This window comes from Gymnoscopelus microlampas (assembly GCF_963454915.1).
Source record: "Gymnoscopelus microlampas genome assembly, chromosome: 16".
Lineage (NCBI taxonomy): Eukaryota > Metazoa > Chordata > Actinopteri > Myctophiformes > Myctophidae > Gymnoscopelus > Gymnoscopelus microlampas.
Genome location: NC_139953.1, coordinates 42298761 through 42314766, shown reverse-complemented (window position 1 = coordinate 42314766; position 16006 = coordinate 42298761).

Here is a 16006-nt window from a genome sequence, read left to right as displayed (position 1 = left end):
TTAAGGACTTGTAAAAATACACAAAAATGGATTTGTTCTACTGCACATTTATTTGCCATCAAATGATATAGATATCTTCTCAATATGTCCGCCGGGTATGCTCTAAAAGTGTGAAAAACATATGTTTCATTTCACCACCAGGTGACTTTAAGGCTTCTCTTTATTCTATGGCCATCGTCAAACAATGTTTTTTTTTTTCTTGCAGCACCACGTTGCACATCTGATGACGTGCCCACTCTGGAGTGTCAAACACAGCATGGAACAGCTGCTCTGAAACCCCTCATAATGCTTTTATATCTGCAGCACCACACTATGGTTCACATGTGGGCTAATAATGGCCTGTGGAATCTGCTCGGCCCAGTTGGCCTTTAATCCATTAAGACCGGGAAAACATCCGTGTCATTTTTTTAGATTTCTTTGGGCTATTCAAAAATAGCAGATCTACAAGCTCATAGCGCGGCACCGAGTGCCGCGCTATGAGCTTGTATATCTGCTATTTCTTTTGAAAAATTGTGAAAATTTGAGCAAATCTTTGAATATACACGTTTTTAAAGCAAACTTTTTTCTAATTCAAATCATTGCTTCTGGGGATTCTATAAATGTCTTCTAAATCCTAAATAAATACATTTTGAAAAGACCTACGTTGCTATAATATCAGTGGTTCTCAAACTTTTTTCATGTCGAGGTCCCCCAAAATGATATGTATTTGGCTGTGGACCCCCCATCTCAAACTATGTTGTTCCAGGGACCCCCCCCAGAAGCAAAGATTTGAGTTAAAAATGTTTGCTTTGAAAAAAAATATATATATTCAAAGATTTGCAGACATTTTCACGATTTAAAAAAAAAGTAATAGCAGATCTACAAGCTCGTAGCCACACTATGAGCTTGTAGATCTGCTATTTTTTTTAAAAGCCAAATCAATCTTAAAATGACACAGATTCCTGGTGTTCCCGGTCTTAATGGGTTAAATTGACGCCTTTCTCTGGAGGTTGAAAAAGAAAGAGGTGGACAGTTGTTTTCACCCAACATGCAAACCTGGCGTCCTTAGCGTGGTTTTTGACATGGCGAAAATAGCTGATCTACAAGCGCACAACGCGTTGTTGCCACGCGTCAAAGTAGAAAGAAATATATGGCTCAAGTGGTTTAGAAAGAAAGAGGTTTTGACAGCTTTTATAAACTTCAGAACTAAGGCCATCAAACAGAAGCCAAAGAAAGCCCCACTTTAAAGTTTTCCATTCCATTTTGGATTTGCACCGTGGTTGCACCATGATTGCACTCATTAAAGGCACACGCCACTGCATTTTTCTGTTTTCCAAAAAGCCTGTGGGATAGTTCAGTTATATGTGTCAGGCAGAAATAAGAAAGCAATTGTTTTTGTCCCCCCTCCCCCCCCCCCCCAGCCCCCAGCCCTTGATTTCATGCTGTAATCATTGAAGTGTGAACACTAAAAATGTGTTTCATATACTCTCAGGTGTGAATAAAATGCTCAAAGGCTCCGTTGTGTCTCACATTTTGGAGAGACCCGCATACAAGTAGAAAGAGAGAAAGAGAGAAAGAAAGAGAGACAGAAAGAAAGAAAGAAAGAAAGAAAGAAAGAAAGCGTATGTACTGTAGAGTATTTGTACTTGTGTATTTCCATGCGACGCATTGTGAGCTTGTAGATCTGCTATTTTCAAAATATGTTTATACATTTGAAAACTTGAAATGGGACATTCATAATGAGTACTTTTACTTTTGGTACTTGAAGTGCATTTTGATGACAATACTTTTGTACTTTTACTCAAGTACATTTTGCATTCCGGACTTTTACTTGTAACAGAGTATTTCCATATTGCAGTATTGATACTTTTACTTAAAAAGAAGAAGGAGAAAGACAGACAGACAGACAGACAGACAGACAGACAGACAGACAGACAGACAGACAGACAGACAGACAGACAGACAGAAAGAGAGAAAACAAAACAATTCTGGAAATTCAGCAAAATCGAATTTATAGCGTATACACAACCATAACAGAGATTCTCGAATTGCAGTTTTCCAGGTAAGTATTGGTACAAAAGAGAATCAATTTTCTTTTGTTTGTCTTTTCTTTTGATGGGGTTCAGTGTTTTCTCATGCACAGCTGAATCAGTCGACTGCCTGGGAGTTCATTTCAGTCAAAAAACAAACACAGCTCCAGGAATGAGTCGACAGCAAGCCACAAAAATATATCGTCCCTGTCAAGCAGAATCCTCTTATCTCCATATTTCAACTTTTGGTGTTTTTACCAGGTTGCAGACCTGGTCTATAGATACACTCTAGCTAGTAGTGACTTTTGCGTGACTTTTTCCTCATTGGCTGTTTTTTTTAGCCAATGAGGGCTCAATGTACAGAATACGGGACCTAAAGACGACCCACAATACTGTGTTCGGCCAATGTATGTGGCGCTGTTGCTAAATGTCCTCTCAGAATATGGGATCTAAAACCGTTGCCATGTTTAGTGAGAGAAATAGGCAATCTGGTATAATATGACTGTGTCATATCTGGTTTTTCGTAAATTAACGCCCTACTTGATCATACTACAGCGTCACACACAAGCATCAACAGTAGCACATCTACAAGCTCGAAACGTGGCTCGAAACGATGCGTTTTTAGCTTGTAGATCTGCTACTTTTGATACTTTTTAATTTGAATCCAGTTTTGGGTCATATGTGGTTTCCACCCGACAGAGACGACGATATTGTCAGACCTTGTATCTCTATATTTCAACTTTGTGTGTTTTTTCGTAAAATTAACGCCATGTTTCGTAGCATAAGAGTGTCACGGAAAAAGTAGCAAAAACACTGCCAATCCACAAGCTCACAAAGAGTCACATCGTGACCTGTGGTGAGCTTGTAGATGCTATTTTATCATTGGATTAACATAATTTGTTATAAGTTATAATGTGAAAGTGGTTCATTCTTTCTGTGGGTTTTAAAAATATTTAACCGTTGAAAAGTATGAAGAGCTTGTCGTGACTCAATAACACCAACATTGGCTCCAATTTGAACCACGGGTTTTTTTTCCCCCCATTTCCTGAAAAGTACATTTTTGGACATACAGTACCAAGTTTTCACCTGACAACGACGATATATAGTATCTAGCCAGACAGTGCCGGAGGGGAATCGTCTTTTTTGCAACGTGTGTTAAAATTGGCTGGTGTTATGGCATGTGTGATGGTTAAGAATCTGGCAAACTCTGCCGTCTCGACAGTCTGACACTTGAGTCAAGATGTGGAAGCAGCCTTATGTGTTCACCGGCTGTCAAAAAACACTTACCAACACTGCAACATTAATAGTCAACTGTGCCTTAGTGCCTTAGTGACTGAGGCTAAGAATAACCCTGTTTATTCATAAAACCCATGATAGCCGAACAGCTACAAGAGCTACTGTATACTAATGCAATACAGTATAATGTAAAGTTCAAGGGTTCAAATTCAAAAATAGTAAAAGTAGCAGATGTACAAGCACAAAACGCGTCGCTTCACGCCACGTTTGTAGATCTGATACTTTTGTTACTTTTGTGTGACGCCCGACAGCAACGATATAATACATTACATAATATATCTCAAATTCTGGTAAAGGTTGCAATATACTTGTGATCTAAATGATTTCACACAACCTAGAGTTGAGAGATTTGTTGTTGTTTCTAAAAGGCCAATTTATGCTTGAAGCGACAAGTGACAAATGATTTGAGAGATTTGAGCATTCATACTGTCTGCCTAAAGCCTGATTTATGCTCGTGTCAAACGTCAAGTCACACAAAGAAGTGTCACGAAGAATGTCTGCGGACGATGTTGGGCGTACGGTACCTCTGGAAAACATCTAATGCTGCAGGCAATTCATAAAATCTCGGATCGGAAGACACGGTAAGCTACGATAACCAGGGAAATGCGGGAGACCACATTTTACTTCCTCGTTGATACCAATACTTTTGCACTTTTACTCAAGTCAATTTTGAATTCGGGACTTTAATTGTAACAGAGTACTTCTACATTGCAGTATTGATACCTTTACTTAAGTAAAACATTTTAGTACTTTTTCCACCACTAATATTTTCTGTCGAGGCTGACGGCGAGTGATTGATTGATTTATTGATTTATTGATTGATTGATTGAGTTGCGGACAGTATGAGCTCAAAGCTCAGAAACGTTATTGTCCGCAAGGGGAAACATGTCTTGGGCACAGTAATACATTCAGTTGCTTCACATAAACTAATATTTAAAGCATAACGGAGGCATTAACTATGCATTAATCCATTCACTCCGGGAACGCATGCTGTGTCATTTTAGATTTTTTTTTTCTTCTGGGGATTCCACAAACGTCTAAATCCTAACAGTTTTTTTTTCTTTTTTTAAACTCATGTAGCTATATCAGTGTTTCTCAAACTTTTTTCATGTCAAGGACCCCCAAAATGATCTGTATTTTTCCACGGACTCCCCCCCCCCCCCCCCCACCATCTCAAAATATTTTGTTCCAGGGACCCCCAGAAGCAAAGATTTGAGTCAAAAATGATTTGGACACGTTTTCACAACTATTTTTCAAAAATAGCAGATATACAAGCTCATAGCGCGGCACTAGGTGCCGCGCTATGAGCTTGTATATCTTCTATTTTTTAATAGCCAAAGACATCTAAAATGACACAGATGTGTTCTAGGATTGAAGGGGTTAAACATGGAAAACATGACGGCTTTAAAAAAAATAAAAATAAGAGACTGTGAGAATTAAAGTGCAACAGCCTAAGCGCTTGTTTATTGCACGCTGCTCTATTGCACAATTAGCATTAGCGTTCGGCGGCTTGATGGAGGCTCTGGCACAAACGATATGGCTTCAAGCGGTTTGATTTGCACTTTGGCAGACGGAGTCTTCCTGATGGCAGAGGCTCATATTATTCAGAGAAGTGTGGATGTCAAGAGTTCTGCATCGATTTTTGACGCTTGTTTTCATGACTGCATGCTCGCACGGCTCATATAGTCTTGATCTTCTCTATTACCTTCATAGCTGTTTTGTGCATATCATCTATATATTATACCAGTGGTGAAAAGTAACTGAGTTTTTCCAATTTTCAGTACTTTTACTTCTATTCCACCACATCTCAGAGGCAAATATTGTACTTTGACTCCACTACAATTATTTAAAAACTTTAGTTACTAGTTACTTTGCAGATATAAATTATTATTATTAAGGTGAGAACCAGGTATACTTAATGAACTGGAGGCGTGTCCACAAAAACAATTTTTATCAATTTCTGTACACTTTTTTGAAAAAAATCTTCCTCCTAGTATAACCATAATACCTGATGATTATGTTTTAGGGGATCACTGAAAATCACGGCACCCTGTCTTTAAATTTCACCATCTGTGATTTTACTAAGCAGCCGTGTTTCAGAGATAGTGATAATATTGGCTTTGTGAGGAGACCCCCGGGGCTCTGAGGAGATCAATTGTTAAAAACAAGGCTCCTATTAAGATGAATAACTTTTAAACCTGTGGATGATTCAATTGTACCAACATTGCATAGACAGACTGCACCCGGGGACTTCACTCTCTAAGGCGATTAAGGCTGTATAGAGTGAGCAGTTAGATCATAGACTGCATCATTAGATGTGGAATTACAGCGTGGTTAACGGTGCTACTGAAAAGCAGAAGGATTGCTAGTATAAATAATATACAGTGGTGGAAGAAGCTTTTCAGATATTTTACTTAAGTAAAAGTAGTGTTATTGTTATAAGAAAATGTACATTTTGACATCGTATTCCTTTTATTGTACCTGTTTATTTTATTCCCCCCCCCCCCCCTCTAAAAACAAATCTCTTCTCCAAAATAAGCCGATCTACAAGCTCACAGCTTGTTGTTGTGCTATTTTCTCTGAATGTTGGCCTACTATGCCATGCCTAGAATAGAGACGCTAGGGTTATGTAGTTGATGTAGAAAGACAATTAATTTGGAATGTCCTATAAGTTTGCATTAAATATGAACATTTAACGATTGCCAAAATAACGATTGCCAAAATGTCCTTCCCTCTGCTCCTCTTGACTCTACAAAATGTATTTAGTCAACTATTCATTATCTTGAGAGGTACAATTAAATGATTATCTGTGTGACTTCAATAATGACTGGCTTTTGGTGGTTCCTCCTCCAATGATAGAAATACGCATGTTCACAGTTAAATAATGACCCCACCGGAGTGGGATTGGAGTGTTCCAGGGACCCCCATACAAGTTTTATGTTGTTTAAATGTTTAAAAAATAATTTGCGTCGCAATGCGTACTTGAGTAAATGTACTTAGTTACATTACACCACTGGGCATGACAAGCAGTGGTGGAAAAAGTACTCAAATGTTTTACTTAAGTAAAAGTATCAATATTGCAATGTATTACTCTGTTACAAGTAAGTAAAAGTCTGGTGTTCAAAATGTACTAATTTGCTTACTTACGGGTGAAAGTAAAAAAAGTATTGGTATCAAAATGTACTTAAAGTACCAAAAGTAAAAGTGCTGAAATGTTTGAAAATAGCAGATCTACAAGCTCACAATGCGTCGTGATGCGACACGTTGTGAGCTTGGAGATTGGCTATTTTCAAATAGCCTATGTATAAAATAGGACTAAAGTGGTTAATGTATGTTTTATAATGTAATAATGTATATCTGCAAAGTAACAAGTGTACTTAAGTACTGTACATGTAAATGTACTTAGTTACTTTCCACCACTGGCCACGGCACTTCTTGTGTTCTGAAGTTATACTAGCGTAATTGATAAACAACATGCGCCCATGAAAACAATGAAAGCGTTTCAAGGTAGACGTTTATCCTGTACCAGCTCACATCTTATCAGCCCCTTCACACACAGGGAGAATATATTGATCGCCTAAATGGTCTCTCAACCGTTTTCATTTCAAGGATGCCCAGTTTTATAACGTTGCTGTCGGGCAGAAACCTCTCATCTCCATATTGTTGTGTTTCTTTCGTAAATTAATGCCCTACTTGTACTACAGCGTCACACAAAAGTATCAAAAGAAGCAGATATACAAGCTCGAAACGTGCAGTGATGGGAAAAGTACTCAAATGTTTTACTTAAGTAAAAGTATCAATACTGCAATATAGAAATACAAGTAAAAGTCAGGAATTCAAAATGTACTTGAGTAAAGGTGAAAAAGTATTGGCATCAAAATATACTTAAAGTACCAAAAGTTAAAGGACTAAAATGTTTGAAAATAGCCGATAACAAGCTCACAACGCGTCGCAACGCAACGCGTTGTGAGCTTGTAGATAGGCTATTTTCAAATAGCCTAGGTAAAAAATAGAGCTAAAGGGTTAATGTATTGACAATGGGAAATACTCCAGTAAAGTAAGAAATCCCCAAAAGTGTACTTAAGTACAGTACTTGAGTAAATGTACTTGTCAAGCTATGTACAGTAGTATATTTGCAGTTTCCCCGCTTGAAAGGGATGGTACAGGGATGGTACAGTCCATAGGAGGTTTTAACTTTAAAAGGGATGGTACAGTCCATAGGAGGTTTTAACTTGGTTTCACTCGTAGGCCTACAATATGACCACAACTTTGTTTTATTTCCTGCATGAAGTTTAACATCTACTACTAAAGTTATATCTCTGCTGTCGGGCAGAAACCAAAATATTGTCCAACATATAAACTTTTCAGGAAAAAAACCAAAGCAAAACACTTTATATATTGTCAGAATGGGGTCATCAATGTGTCCGTACATGGACAAACGTGTCCGTGGCAAGACTTATCCATGTCCGTGGCAAATCTTTCATTTAAAAAACTAAAAACACTAGAGCCATTATACAGTACAGTGGCTGACTTGCCAGTCTCCAGGTTTTCTTCAGAATAGGTACAGTAGGACACTGATTTAATTCTTGCAGAAATACCAGTGGTGTAATACGTCTTTCTATACTGCCCAACAAAAACACAGTTTCTGCACTTTGGCTTTGTAGGGCAGTATACTTTACTTCAGTTTAGAGCCTACTCATCACAATTTCCACTTTTACTTCAACAAAATTAAAATAAGAAAATGATTCTTTAAAATCACTCATCATCGTGATATTGGATTATCCACACTGTTCATATTCACAACAGGCACTCTCATCAAGACAAGATGTCTGCTGCCCATTGTTGTATGCTGATGTATATAAAATATGTTTACAGTGGTTAAACTGATTTTGATGCTATTAAGCAATTTTGCTGCGGGGACCCCCTGGAACCCCCTCAAGGACCCCTGGGGGACCCCAGACCCCACTTTGAGAACCGCTGGCGTAGGGTGCCAAAACACCCAGAAACGCCACTCCCTAGAACCATTAAAAAATATATTCTTGCATGCCAATGAATGACCTGGTTTTAGGCGGCTGAAAATATGGTTTGACCCAAAAATAATTTGAACAAAAGGTTTCTCAATGGTTTATTGTAGTATCAGGTGTACTTAATAACATATCAAAAGTTTACCGAAATCTGATCATTAGAAATGTCAAATTTCCAAGATGGCCGCCACCAGTTCCTTAAAAGACCATTATTCCTTAATTATTTGCCCTACACAAGTAATTTTGGTGCCTAGCCCCATGTTTTGGTGATCTAGGAATCCAATTAGCATATATAAATAGGCACGTGATTATAAGTACAATTATATATCAAAGCAATTGGTTATAAGCATATTTAGCAATGTAATTGGACATTTCTCCCTTTTCTACATACTATAATGCCCAGGATTGGTGAATTTATCACCTATACATGTAATTCACATCTGTTGAAACTTTAAAATTTTATTTGGATACCAATAAGGAATAAATTAATTATTACTGGGTGGTACTGTGACATTTGTAAAAACATGGCTGCCAAGTGATAGACTGGGAATATTACACAAATCTTGGAAGACATTCCTTACAGAGAAATGTCTTCACCAATGTGTTTGTAAAGGTGTCCCGCTCCCAAACTTGGGTCCCCCAAATGATGTTGGGGGGTCCCCAGATGGTTAGCTTTATGTGCAACATGGTTTTCTCACTCAACAGTAAACAAACCAACATACAGTATAAGTGTATACAGGGTATCTGCACATTTCTAAAGTTACAATTTAAATACTCTTAAGACTCAATATTATCTCAAATATTAGGTAAGAAAGAGGCAACATTGTGAAAATAGTACAAGCTGAGAACACTACACTCAAGAGGGAAAAAATGGCCACTTGTCTGGTCTATGGGGAAGATGGACTCCTCTGTGGGTATACAGTGGAGAGAAATGGCCCCTTATGGGCCAAGAGCGGGTGTACAAGTCATCACAGAGCTATCACAACGTATCTAGTGTCTTCTACTGGGTGTCTAGGCAGGGGTGGTGGAGGAGTGTGGCGTGGATAAGGTTCAGATTTGCTTGTCACAGACATCTCCTTATTCCTGAGACTAGTAGTTGTGTGAGGTTTTAGTACAAAACTAATTTCACATGTCCTTATCCTGTGATTGGTACTGCTGGCAATAAGCTTGAACCCTGATCTCTTTTTCTGGATAATTTTAAGAGCAAGAAGGTACGTATAGGGGACAGCCCATGACGCCCTGGGCTCCAGTCTCCCCATAGAATCCCAATCTAACCGACCTCCACGCCCATAAGGGGCCAACAAAAAAGCATTGCTTTCGGCATACACCAATTTTTTGTTCTGGAGAGGGGAGAGGACGCTCTGAGCCATAATGATAAGTCACTGGGAGCCCCTGGGAATATTAATGGTCAGCCACCACCGACTCTCCTGTGAGCCAGTCCGACATAGACACCCTTGTTTGCATCCCAAATGCTAAGTTGCTTTTGGAGGAGCTGAGAACGAGGAGAGCGCAGGCTCCCCAAGCCACTTGGAGTGAGATCTGGCAAAGATACAAAATTATCTTTCATGTGTCGTTTGCAGAACTGTCTTCATTGAAATGGTGTGTCATTTCCGTTGGAGGTTTTGCACGTCGGACATGGGGGGGATCAGAAGCTCAGGGTCTCCTTGCCTCCTAACTTTGCTTTTCTGCGCTCCAAGTGCCCAGGGAGCAATCCAGTGACCCCCATACTCCCCTCTACCCACCTGAGGGGAACCCTAGGCCCACTATACTCTAGACCAGACCCACCCCCCATACTCCCCTCTGTCTAGGCACCCAGTAGATACTCGGTTCTGACAGCTTTACACTTAACCTCCATAACCACCCCCACCCCTCTTTGCACAATCACACTGATTGCCTTCCTAATGTGTTAAAAGGTTCTATAAACATCTATTTAATGTTTTTTTCAAAATCTTGTGTCTACAAGATGACACTGCACATCCACGAGTAAAATAAATATTCTCGTGTATGTAGGGGAGGAGTTAGGAAGTTCCTGTGGGGTGAGTAAGGGGAGGGGTGCAGAGATATTGGTTCATAATACAAGACATTTTTTGGGGTCAAGTCAAAGATGAATTTAGTTTGGGCTAAATTTGATCCACAGAGCTATCCAAAACCTTTCAATATTAAAAACAATACTATCTATCACCTGACCATATTCTCTGCCACCACCTTCTGAATTACTGCAAGTTGTGAATACTAGTTTTGTTGTGTTTTGAGGATATCTTGAAGCCTTTTTCCAGTAAAAAAGAAATATAAGTAGTTGAACGTTTATTATATAATTAGTTAAGTTAACTTGAAACGGGTGACCATTTCAGAGGGTTTTAATGGGGTCACAAACAAAATGTTAGATTTCACAATGATCTAATTGTATATTTGCAATTTGGATAAGTCTAATGGATTCCCAGGCCCCCAAAACATGGGGTTAGACACAAAAAGTACTTGTCTAGGATAAATAATGAAGGAGTTAGGCTGTTTTAATGATTTTTGGGGCATCTTGGACGCCATCTTGAAAATAACACCTTTCCAGTGGGCAAACTTTGGTAAACTTTTAGTATGTTATTCAAGACACCACATACAACAAAAAACAGTTGAAAAACCTTTTGTTCAATTTTTTTTTGGGTAAGGTGCTTTTTTTTCATATATTCAGCCGCCTATTTTGGCTTAACAGGATGGAGCTGGGTTTCCCAAATGCCCTTTGACATTAACACTATAAAGACTCTAGCTACCAGTATTCAAACCTTATTAAACCAGGTACCAAACTGTGGCTGATACAGAACATGCATGCCTAATAATGACTGGGCCTTGAAAAATCTGTCTGAGCTCTGTCTGTTCTTAAAAGCTTAGATTGTATGATGATGAATGGTGAATGATGTCAATATGACGATTATTTTCACTGTCTCTGATTGTCTTTAATGCTTTGAAAAGTTCAAAGCAATCAGTGAATCACTATTTTAAGTGAATAAAGTGAAGTAGAAAGTAGACAAAAGTACAGAGGTGACCATTAGGAACAATAATACATGACTTTTAAAGCAATTTTTTTTTAAATTGGGTACACATATAATTGCTCCATCTACTTCCCTCTCAGCTTTCCTACTTACTATCTTAATAAAATGAAATAAAGTGCAACGGGATGATGACTAACCACTCTCCCTCTGTAAAAACACAGCCTGCGTTTTCCATCGTGTCTAGTATGAATTGAAAAATGTAGATAGTTGGTTTCTGCCCGACAGTGACGATATAGTCTTGCGTGGCCAGACTGTTGCTCCTCATGACACTGGCCACCTCTGGTAATTGAAAAGGATCATGCTGTTCACTCCCCTTTTAGTATAGTGTGACTTAGGCCAAAATAGACATTTTTTTTTGCCTAAGTAACATGGTCTTGTGACTTAGGCCAAATTATTTACTGATTTAGGCCATTTTTGATTTATTTTCTTGGCCTAAGTCAGATTTAATCCTATTTAAATCTCTTATGTTACATAACTGACAGACAGTGTTATTTCTATAGAGGATATGCGTGTGACATCATCATCAAATCCGGAAGTTATGCAGGAATGCCTACTGAGTGTCAAAAAAATACTTTCTGGCCTTGACAGCCCATGCATCCAAACAGAAAAGTCATATCTGATTGCATTAAACAACATTAAACAATGTTAAACTCACTTTGCATGTTGATTTGCCACTCGATGTGCCATTCACTTTAAGCGTGCGCATATCCTCTATTGAAATAGTCATAATTATTTATAAACATTTTGGGTGAAATGATTAAGAAATATCATATAGTTTTGGATCAGTTTTTTTTCCTGAAAAACCTAAAAAAATGACATAGGCCATTAGTTTAGCAAGGCGACGATTTTCAAAAATGTTCAAACATAGCCGTTCCACACGCTCACAAAACGTCACAAGCATTGTGATGCTTGTAGAGCTGATATTTTTTTACTACTCTTGCATTAGCTCTTGTCAGATGAAGTAGGGCATTCATTCACAACAATGTAATGGAGATTTGTCTGCCCGACGACAGCAAGAACATACAATATTTACTGTTAGTTAAAATAAAGTGCTGGTCCAGATGGCTTGGAAGCCGGATTTGATGAACTAGCCGTGTTGAGGTAATAATGCCCCCCCCACCCCCCCCCTGCAGATTTATTTAACCTGGCTGGCTCTGTCTACTTGTTCAATTATCTCTATATGGAAATGTGCCAGCGCTACCACTCTTCTCAAATGGTGGAGCGAGTCCCATCCAATATTCTATTCTAATATTTGCAGTATGTCTAAGAGTGGTGTAAAGTAACTAAGTATACATGTACTCAAGTACTGTACAAATTTGAGGATTTTTTACTTTACGGGTAAGCTCACAACGCGTCTCTTTGTGATCTTGTAGATCTGATATTTTCAAAAGATTTTCATACATTTTGAACACTTGTGAAATGGGACATTCGGCATAATGAGTACTTTTACTTTAAGTACATTTTGCATACACAGGACTTTTTCTTGTAAGAAAGTATTTCATACATTGTGGTATTTATACCTTTACTTAAGTAAGAAATGTGAGTACTTCGTCCACCACTGATTTCCAAAACCTTTCAGAAACGTATCTTTAATCAATTATCACAGACAGTACGTCAGTGATATTCAACATTGTGTGACATTTTCTAATGTAAAATGATGGTAGTACGTTGTACAGAATGACCATTTTTAATGTTTTTCATAACCGTTAACTGAAGCTTAATGGTTAAGCAACCATTAACCGATAAGAATAAAATGTAGGCTACTGTTTAGGATGGAGGAATGTTTGTGACTCACTCAGGGTCCTAAATTAACATCCACCAGTACTGCAGTACATTCAAGAACCCAAATGTGGGTAAATGTAATCTTTGGTGAATAATGAGTATGCATTCCCTAATGCAGTGGTTTTCAACCTTTTTCGCGTCAAGGACCCCAAAATTGACACATATTAGCCCACGGACCTCCATTTGAAAAGATATGCCAGGGACTCAACTATTTAGGTTTATTGGGGGTCCCAATCTACACTGTATCACCATCATCAGTGTTCATTTAACTCTGAGAGTGTACAAATGCATTTGTATGCATTTGTACACTCTCAGTGTTACAGACATAAGGGTCAATTTGGTTGCTAACTATTAATTTGGCTGGGGACCCCCTGGAACCCCGTCAAGGACCACTGGTGGTCCCCGGACCACTGGTTGAAAACCCCTGCCCTAATGCACTACTGTAGATCTGCTGTGCTGCGTGTTGTCGTAGCACGTCTAGATTAGGCAGGGGGCCACAGTTATACAATTACTTGAAGTTGGGGGCCACAAGACTGTGACAACAAAAATGAACAAAATGGTCATGGTTAACCGTTTACTAGTTGGTTAAAAGGGTTACTTTTTGTTATGCTATTATTTTATCATTCTTTTGGTGCAAGGTTAGCTGTTGCAAAGCTACAACTGCTTCATGATTTCTGCCTTACACGTTAAACTTGAAGAAATAAACAGTGGTGTATAAAGTACTTGGAAGCCATACTTGAGTAAAGGTACAGATATCTTACTTGATAACCTGAAGTAAAAGTTAAAGTCACCCATAAGAGAATCAAAGTGTCAAAGGGATATTTCACTTTCAAAAAAACTTTTGGTCATTTTATCATCAACTCAGGCCTTTGTGATTCCCCCAGACCGTTTTTAAGTTGCTCGATTCAGCATTTATATATTTGATATTCATTTTATCAGACACGCCCCCTTCCTATACAAACCCATTGTAACTTCAAACTCCATTTTACCCATGTTAGATTCGTCGAAAACACCCGTCCTTGGTTCTGGTAACTCACCCTGCCCTCCTAATGCGTGAGGGGGCCGTGTTTTTCCGATTTTATTTTTTATTTATTTTATTTTCTTTTCTTATTGTATTTTATTTTTTAAATTTTCCTAAAAAAATATTTAAAATAAATGAAAAAAGTAATTGAAAAAACACGGCCCCCTCGCGTATTAGGGGGGCAAGGTGAGTCACGAGAACCAAGGACGGATGTTTGTGATGAATCTAACATGGTTAAAATGGAGTTTGAAGTTACAATGGGTTTGTATAGGAAGGGGGCGTGTCTGATAAAATTAATATCAAATGTCTAAATACTGAATCGAGCAACTTAAAAACGGTCTGGGGGGCTCACAAAGGCCTGAGTAGACGAAACAATGACCAAAAGTTTTTTTGAAAGTGAAAATATCCCTTTAAGTCTCACATCAAATCATACTGTACGTACTTAAGAAAAGTATCTGGTGTTAAGATGTATTCAAGTATCAAAAGTAAAAGTACAAGTATCTGGCGTTAAGATGTATTGAAGTATCAAAAGTAAAAGTACAAGCATCAAAAGTAGACCTTTTCATGGTACAAAGAACAGGGACGTGCACAGATGGACTCTAGGTGGTGCTAGAGCACCTACCCTTTGCCCTCTTGAAAAAAGCAGGGGTCTTCAACAGGGGGTCCGGGACCCCTAGGGCAGTGGTTCTCAACCTGGGGGTCGCCAAATAATTTGGGGGGGTCGCCAGATTTTTTGGTGAATTTGGGAAAAAAAAAAAAGTTTTTTTTTTTTTTTTTTTTATCAAAATATTTTTTATGTTATCACTAATTCATGTTTTATCAGTTAATTTACTCAATTTACCCACTTTTTGCAAAAATGTTTTGATAATAAACAATTATCAAACGCGGGGGGTCGCGGGAAATAATATCATTATTTTGGGGGTCGCGGCCTGAAAAGGTAGAGAACCCCTGCCCTAGGGGGTCCTCAGAGTTACTACAGGGGGTCCGCCAAATCTTTATGTGAAATGATTTTTCTTTTTACCATAACCACTCGAAACCATAGCATCCCTTTTCTGAGGAGAACTTTAGCCAAGAATAGCAGATCTACAAGCCCACAACGCCTCGTTGTGGGCTTGTAGATCTGCTATTTTTGGCAAAGAGGTATAGGTGTAGAGGGAAAAAAGAGAAGACCAAGTAAACAAAAAAAAGTATAATTTACTTGAGCACCTGCCCCTCAAAATGTCTGTGCACGCCACTGACAAAGAACGAAACAGCTAGAAATGTTGTTTACTTCTAGAATAATGTATCTTTGAAGTCGTTTTTTTCACCATGTACTGTAGGTGGGTAGCTTGACAAATGCTACATCGCTACATTCCGGTGGCACATCACGGACTAGAATTCTTAGAACTTACATAAAAGAGCACAACAGGTGAGTTTTGAGTGAATTTCGTCCATTATATAACCCAACCATTAGTAGCTATTTCTTTTGTGGCTGTTGTCCATTACACCAAAGAAAGAATTCTCCTTCTGCATCAGCATCCATTAGCTTTCGAGTGGATTTTGTCCATCTTCCATCTGCTACAGTACATCTTCATCCATGGTGTCCTGGGCTGACCCATTTTTATGGGTCACTCTGACACTCTCAACTGATGGTTCTTGAAACACATCATAAGAGCTTGTGCTCTTATCAGCCAGGGTGCTCAATTAAAAAAGTGAAAATGAAAACTTTCCTTCTTACGAACACATTCACCTTGCCAGCCTGCCTCTACCGCTCTTCTCACAAAGATGCTTTCATGCATTGAATTCCGGTCTTTTACTTGTAACAGAGTATACTTCTACGTTGCATTATTGATA